This window comes from Triticum aestivum, chromosome 1A (genome assembly GCF_018294505.1).
Source record: "Triticum aestivum cultivar Chinese Spring chromosome 1A, IWGSC CS RefSeq v2.1, whole genome shotgun sequence".
Lineage (NCBI taxonomy): Eukaryota > Viridiplantae > Streptophyta > Magnoliopsida > Poales > Poaceae > Triticum > Triticum aestivum.
Window position 1 is genome coordinate 52,117,532 of NC_057794.1, and position 6,131 is coordinate 52,123,662.

A 6,131-nucleotide genomic window follows, 5' to 3' on the forward strand; every position below is an offset into this window, starting at 1 on the left:
TATTAGGTGGGCTCGTTATATATATAATGTTATGTTAGAAGGAGCAATTAATATCAAAGAATAAACCGGAGAGGCACATTATATATATATAATTAAGAAATTAGCAAGTTATTGCTCAAAATAAAAATGAGCGCGTTATTATTAAATTGGTCCTTAAAATCTTCGCAAGCTTTTGTACGCAATCACCAGGATTTTCCTTGCCTGTGAGTCAAAAACAACCAGGATTTTCCTTGCCAACTTCCGTTAAACATTTACTTTTATAAGTTAATAACACGTGGGATGTTTTTATAATGTATATATAAGTCTCTATAAAATATAGGATAATAGTAATAATATAAATCTTTCTCTAATAATAAAGCACGGATTGACTCTTTGGGTTCACCGTCACAATATGCTTCTTTCCGTAAATTTACACTTTCAGTTTTTTTTCCGTTAGTTTTGATCGACAGTCCCTCCAATTGCTGCGAGGCGGTACTAAAAACTTTGTCCATCCAATTGGTCCACGTCCACATTCTCTTATTGGGCTTGCACACATGTTTCGGCCTGCATGCACGCTTCTGTATCTGTACCTTACCTGATTTTCACACATGTACTCGGAGTAATCCCACCTCGATTGCTTACATGAAAGCCCACCAGTTTATATACCTAGGAAAATTGCATATCAACAACGAGCCTCTTGAATCAACAAACACAGAATGAGAACGAAGGGAAATTGTACAATAAAACGGCAGTCCGGTGCAAAGCTGTTCAGTCCGGCGCTCGCCGGGGTGAGGAAGCGGAGGCGCAACGCTTAGACGCCTGCGACGCAGCCTGTTCCACACGCTGGCCACCTCTACACCACGCACGACATGGACACGAGCGTGGTGGCAGGGTGGCTTGAGGCTTGTGGTGGACCGGATCCAGTGAGGGGAAGGTCGGATCCGTCGGCTTGGAGAGGGAGGTGTGGAGGAGCACGCGGGACAGAGGGCAGAGGAGGATGGAGGCGGAATGCCGAGGTCGGGCTGTGGATTCAGAGTGGAGGAGCCACGGAGAGGCCCAGGAGCCACCACGGCAGCCGCAAGAGCGAGATGGGCCTGGCCATGCTCGACGGTCATCAGCCGACTTCGTGTTTCTCTGCTGATGATCCCTGACCACCTGCTGCCCGGGGTCGGCTACATGATGTTATCTCAGCTTGCTTGGTAGTTTCATTCTTGCTTAAGATTAGACCTAGCCGTGTAGATGCAGATGGACATTGGAGGTACAATGTTGGCACTGACGACTTGGATAAAAATATTTTTGTATGCACTCCGAGTGGGTCAGTGTATATACCCTTAAATTTTCACATTGAGTTTCCTTCAGTTAGACGACAACAAGGAGATAATGCACTCCTTTTTTCTGAAAAAATATCACAAGGGACATCTTTTGGAAGAATGACGAGCCATGTTGGCCGTAGTTGGAGTGAAAGAATTACAAATTTTTTGTGCCAAATAATCAAATATAGCACTGGTTCAGAAAAAACGAAACCATGAGAAATGTTGTTGTTGGATGTCAGTGCGCATCATATATCCTCTTGGCCATGCAAGTCATAACAGCAACAACTTTCTTCAGGCTGGTGATGCTCATATTGTCAATCATTCTCACTGTGGTGCCTGAGACAAAAACTCCTAAGGCATTTTGGTAATTTATGATGTTATTACACCGGAGCACATGTAATGACAGACCTGGTAAAGAAGAATAGAACGTAAGTGTGTGCCATATTTTTTTCCTGTTGCAACACACGGGCCCTTTTGCTAGTATATATAATGTGGTTAGAAGGGAAAACATAAATTGGACACAGCATTACTTTCATAAGAGTCCTGCGTTTTATACCCCACAGTAGGCATACTAACAAGTTCACACACAAATACAACAGAAAAGGTAAACATTCATATCAAACTCAGGTTCACAGGACACATTCATATTCATAGCCAACATTCACTATCAACAACTCAAAAGATTCATATATACACAAGCTCAACATATCTATGCATCCAAATGATTGATAGATCACACGACAATATTCATACATAATTCACAAAAACATTCAGATATACACATGTTCAGTATGTTTATGCATCCAAATGATTGAGATCACTGCCAATATGATCCACGGACGAACTTTAATTACCTAGGGTACAGACTGGTAAATGGTGTTCAATCGGAGGTACTTCTTGCTAAAATTAGTTCTTGTACGAGTAAACTTTCGAGTACATAAGAGGCAGCACAGACAATCTGAACTTTGCTTGTAGGTTTATCCTCAAATAGTGGCCTCGTGCCGAGGGAGGTTTGAGCAACTTGGCCACTACTTTCATCCAACTAGTTTACTGGCTCATCTTGGTCCTGTATCTCGCCAAAATTCTACATTGCAGACGAGAAAGGAGGCGGTTGAGAAAATGAACCACCCAAATTTTTTGTGCAGTTCAACTGAAATGGAGCATCCTTGGCGTGCAGACTGATTAAGTGCCAGATGAATATACGCGTCAACCAACTTGTCTGGAATCTTTAGACTCCATGCCATATAGTTCGCTACCATATGTGCCGATAACCAAAAGGCACAAGTTGGGACCAAAGACTGGACTGCGTTTTTCTGGGCTATGCACCAAGCAATATTTTTGGCGTTCACTCTCCTAATACTTGGAGTTTGACAATTGGTTGACGCCGGTTGATACTCGAATGAATATAGGCACTTCTTGTCAACATCGATGCTTGTCTGAGTGAACTTTGGAGTACATAGCAGCAGCATAAGTACCTGTCCATCTGATCATTTTGTGCAGTTCTACTGAAATCACCCGATGTAATGATTTGCCTGCGAGTTCAGGCTCCAAATTACTCCTTTATGAAATCGGCAAACAGTAGCACAATACCAAATTACCAATACATATGACAGGCACAATAATCAGGATAAAGACCAGTACCAACCTGTGTGAGGTAGCATATCAATTACTATTTCCTTTGACTGGAAGCCGAGATAAGCCAAGCGACTGACAGCAAAGGAAGAAAGCAAGCGGAGATTAGCGACTGACAGGAAAGGACGGAAGCTGTCGAGGCAATGAAGCACCCAAAGTTTTTGTGCAGTTCCACCAAAATCGAGCATCCCTGTTGGCACATATATTGAGAGAGTGAGATTACTGTAATAGTGGGACTAGTTGATGAAACATACACTAACAAATAGAAGCACCCTCATTATCTTAATGGGTAAAGTTAGCAACATAGTAGTCTTGCTTAAAGAGAGGTATTAGTTTATTTAATCAGTGCCAATTAGCTCAACTCAACACTCAAAGCATTGCCATTTATCATAGGTTGCAAAACTTTAACGTGCAAAGATAAAGGAGTTTCTCATGACAGTAGCACGATACAAATAGAGATGACAACAAACTAATATGGATGAAGGCCTTAGGCCCGTACCAACCTGAGAAAAAAGCTTATTCATGTAGTCCCATAAGAGATGATAAAGCACTCACTGGAATCACACAATAGTATATATTTTTGTGCACTTCAAATGTATGGTTGAAATCACTCTTGTTTACCAGTGCTGAGATTATATCGAAAGATTATCAAGAACTTCCAGCAGAGTTAAAGCACTGGCTGGGATACAGTTCATTGTATTGTCTTGTGTAGTTCCACTAAAATGTATGATTGGCACAACATGATCCCTGTTTGCACAAGTAGGAACAAGGTGAAACCTTCATTAGCTTAGTGAGAAAGGATAGGAAGACATTAGCATATTACTCAAACAGTAGCATCAAATTCATGATGGACAATACGCAAAACATTGCCTCATTGAACCAATGGCAATAAATTGACATGCAAAACAATAGCACTATTATGTCATGACACTAATAATATTCCCTCCCTGCTCCACCACATGATTCACCTCCATAGACAAACATACACACGTACATGATTCAGCATAGGGTCCTACTAAAGATTTGTTTAACTCCAACAGGAAAATTAGGCAGTAATAAATTAGTGGTACTTAAGTACTCCTAATTAATTAAGTGAGACAGCAGAAGTGGAAGGGCTCCCTGGAGGATCGTCTCACATGTAAGGTAGTCGTTGCCGGAGCCCTTGAATGGCCTCGACTGAGGCCTCTGGCTTCAGCAAGATCGCCTTGGCACTGTTTATTCTTCTTCTTCTTCCTCTTCATGCTCTGTTTCTCTTTCTCCTCACCAGTTGGTGAAACCAAGTACATGATTGGCCTTCTAATTCAGAATTGGTTTTGTCCGTGAGGGAGTACAAGTGTACTAGTAAAAACAACATTATTTTCTCATGGCAGTCGGAAAATAGAGATGAACACATGCATTAAATATCATTCTTACCTAAAGGAAGTTTATGGCGCAAATATGGATGATGAGGATTGGAACACAGATCTCCCTTTGTGCAGTTCCACCAAAATGAACCAACTGTTCCATTCTGACATTCTAGTTAAACAACACAAAAGTCACTTCTTTTATGAAGAGTTTTGTGCAGTGCACCAAAAGGTCACAACAGCAACCAGGTGAATTGGATACCCTGTTTGCACAAAAAGGCACAGAGGAAACAGTCAGAGTCTCAAACAATTACAGGCAAAAACATTTGGCTAAACTTGTCATGGCTTATAACAGTGGCATGGCTTCATTTTTACCAGGGACATTAGATTAAGAACAGCTAAGGCTGCGTTCGGTTCACAGGTTTGGTGCAGGATTTTCGTAGGAACACAATTCCTACGGTATTCTTTCCCTTCCAACCGTTCGGAACACGGGAAAGGTGAATAGTGTTTCATAGGAAAGCTGGTCTGGTAGTACTGATTCCATAGGATTAGAAACATCCACGCGCTGCTCATTTTTTGGGCGGAAGCCCGAGGCAGGCGCTCGCTGCCATGCGTTAGACAGGTTGCTGTGCTGTGTTGCCGGAATAAAAAAATCAACCTATGTGTGGTACGTGAGGTGAGGACAAGAGTAGTCACTATGCAGCTGAATAAACAAATAGCATCTCATACTGCCAAGCATGCTACTCTAAAAAACAAATCTGTACATTTCGTAGTCCATCCGAACACATTCTCTTGAGAGTTTCCTCCGGTTCGCTGTTCCATAGTTTTATACCTACATTCCTTTCCTATTCCTCTATTTTCATCAAGACCTATGTTTTCTGCCCCTTTATTCCGAACGGAGCCTAAATATTTGGTATAAGGGCATGGGACAGTGGGTGCACCAGCAGTCCAGCACCATGTACGTAAACAGGGGCATAAAGTGGTGATTCATAGTTTGTTGCCCCGAGAAACAAACATCCAAGAAACATATCTGGGTTGGTCCCATTTTTGTTCACTCTAGCCACCTACTCCTATGTGTGGATAGCAAATCTAGTCCTGGTCATACCACTGTGTACAGCGTTACCCCTATATTTCCCTTTTCGACCAAGAGACCGGTTGGATGACCAGTCTGTACTACTTTCACCCCCTTTCCTTCCTGTTTGTACCAAGTCCGATGTACATACTAAATTCCCCCACCCCCACTTTATTTCTTGTTTGAACCAAGTACTCCCTCCGTCCGGAATTACTTGTCATCAAAATGGATGTGTCTAGAACTAAAATACATCTAGATACATCCATTTCAATGACAAGTATTTTCGGACGGAGGGAGTACAAGATTCGACTCCATGAAGTAGCTTTACCTCTAACAATAGAAGAAAAAATATGTGACGTTGGACCATCCGATCGAGAGGGGCTGAGAGGTAGAAAATGATGCACATGCAGCGACGTAGCGAGCTGGGGAAGTAGAGCTAAGGCGGTTTCGAACGAAGATATACCTGAAGGTCGTCGGGATGTGGATAGGTGGGCGGCGGGAGGCCGGATCCGCCCACAGGCAACGACGAAGGGATCGGAGGACCTCCCGCGCCGGCGCTCGGCCAGAGATAACGGTGCGGCCGGCAGTGGGTCTCCTCCCTCGCTGTCGACGACGGCCTAAACGCTGCCCCTCCTCCCCTTCACCGGCGGAGGGGGATACGTCCGGATCTGTAACCAGCGGTGAGGATAGAAAGCCAGTGTTTTTTGAAGGGAGAAAGACAGTGTTACTACCCCTATCTTGTTTAGATCTGGAGAGGATGAGAGTGTGTGAATAGAGCAACCCTAGCAAGCA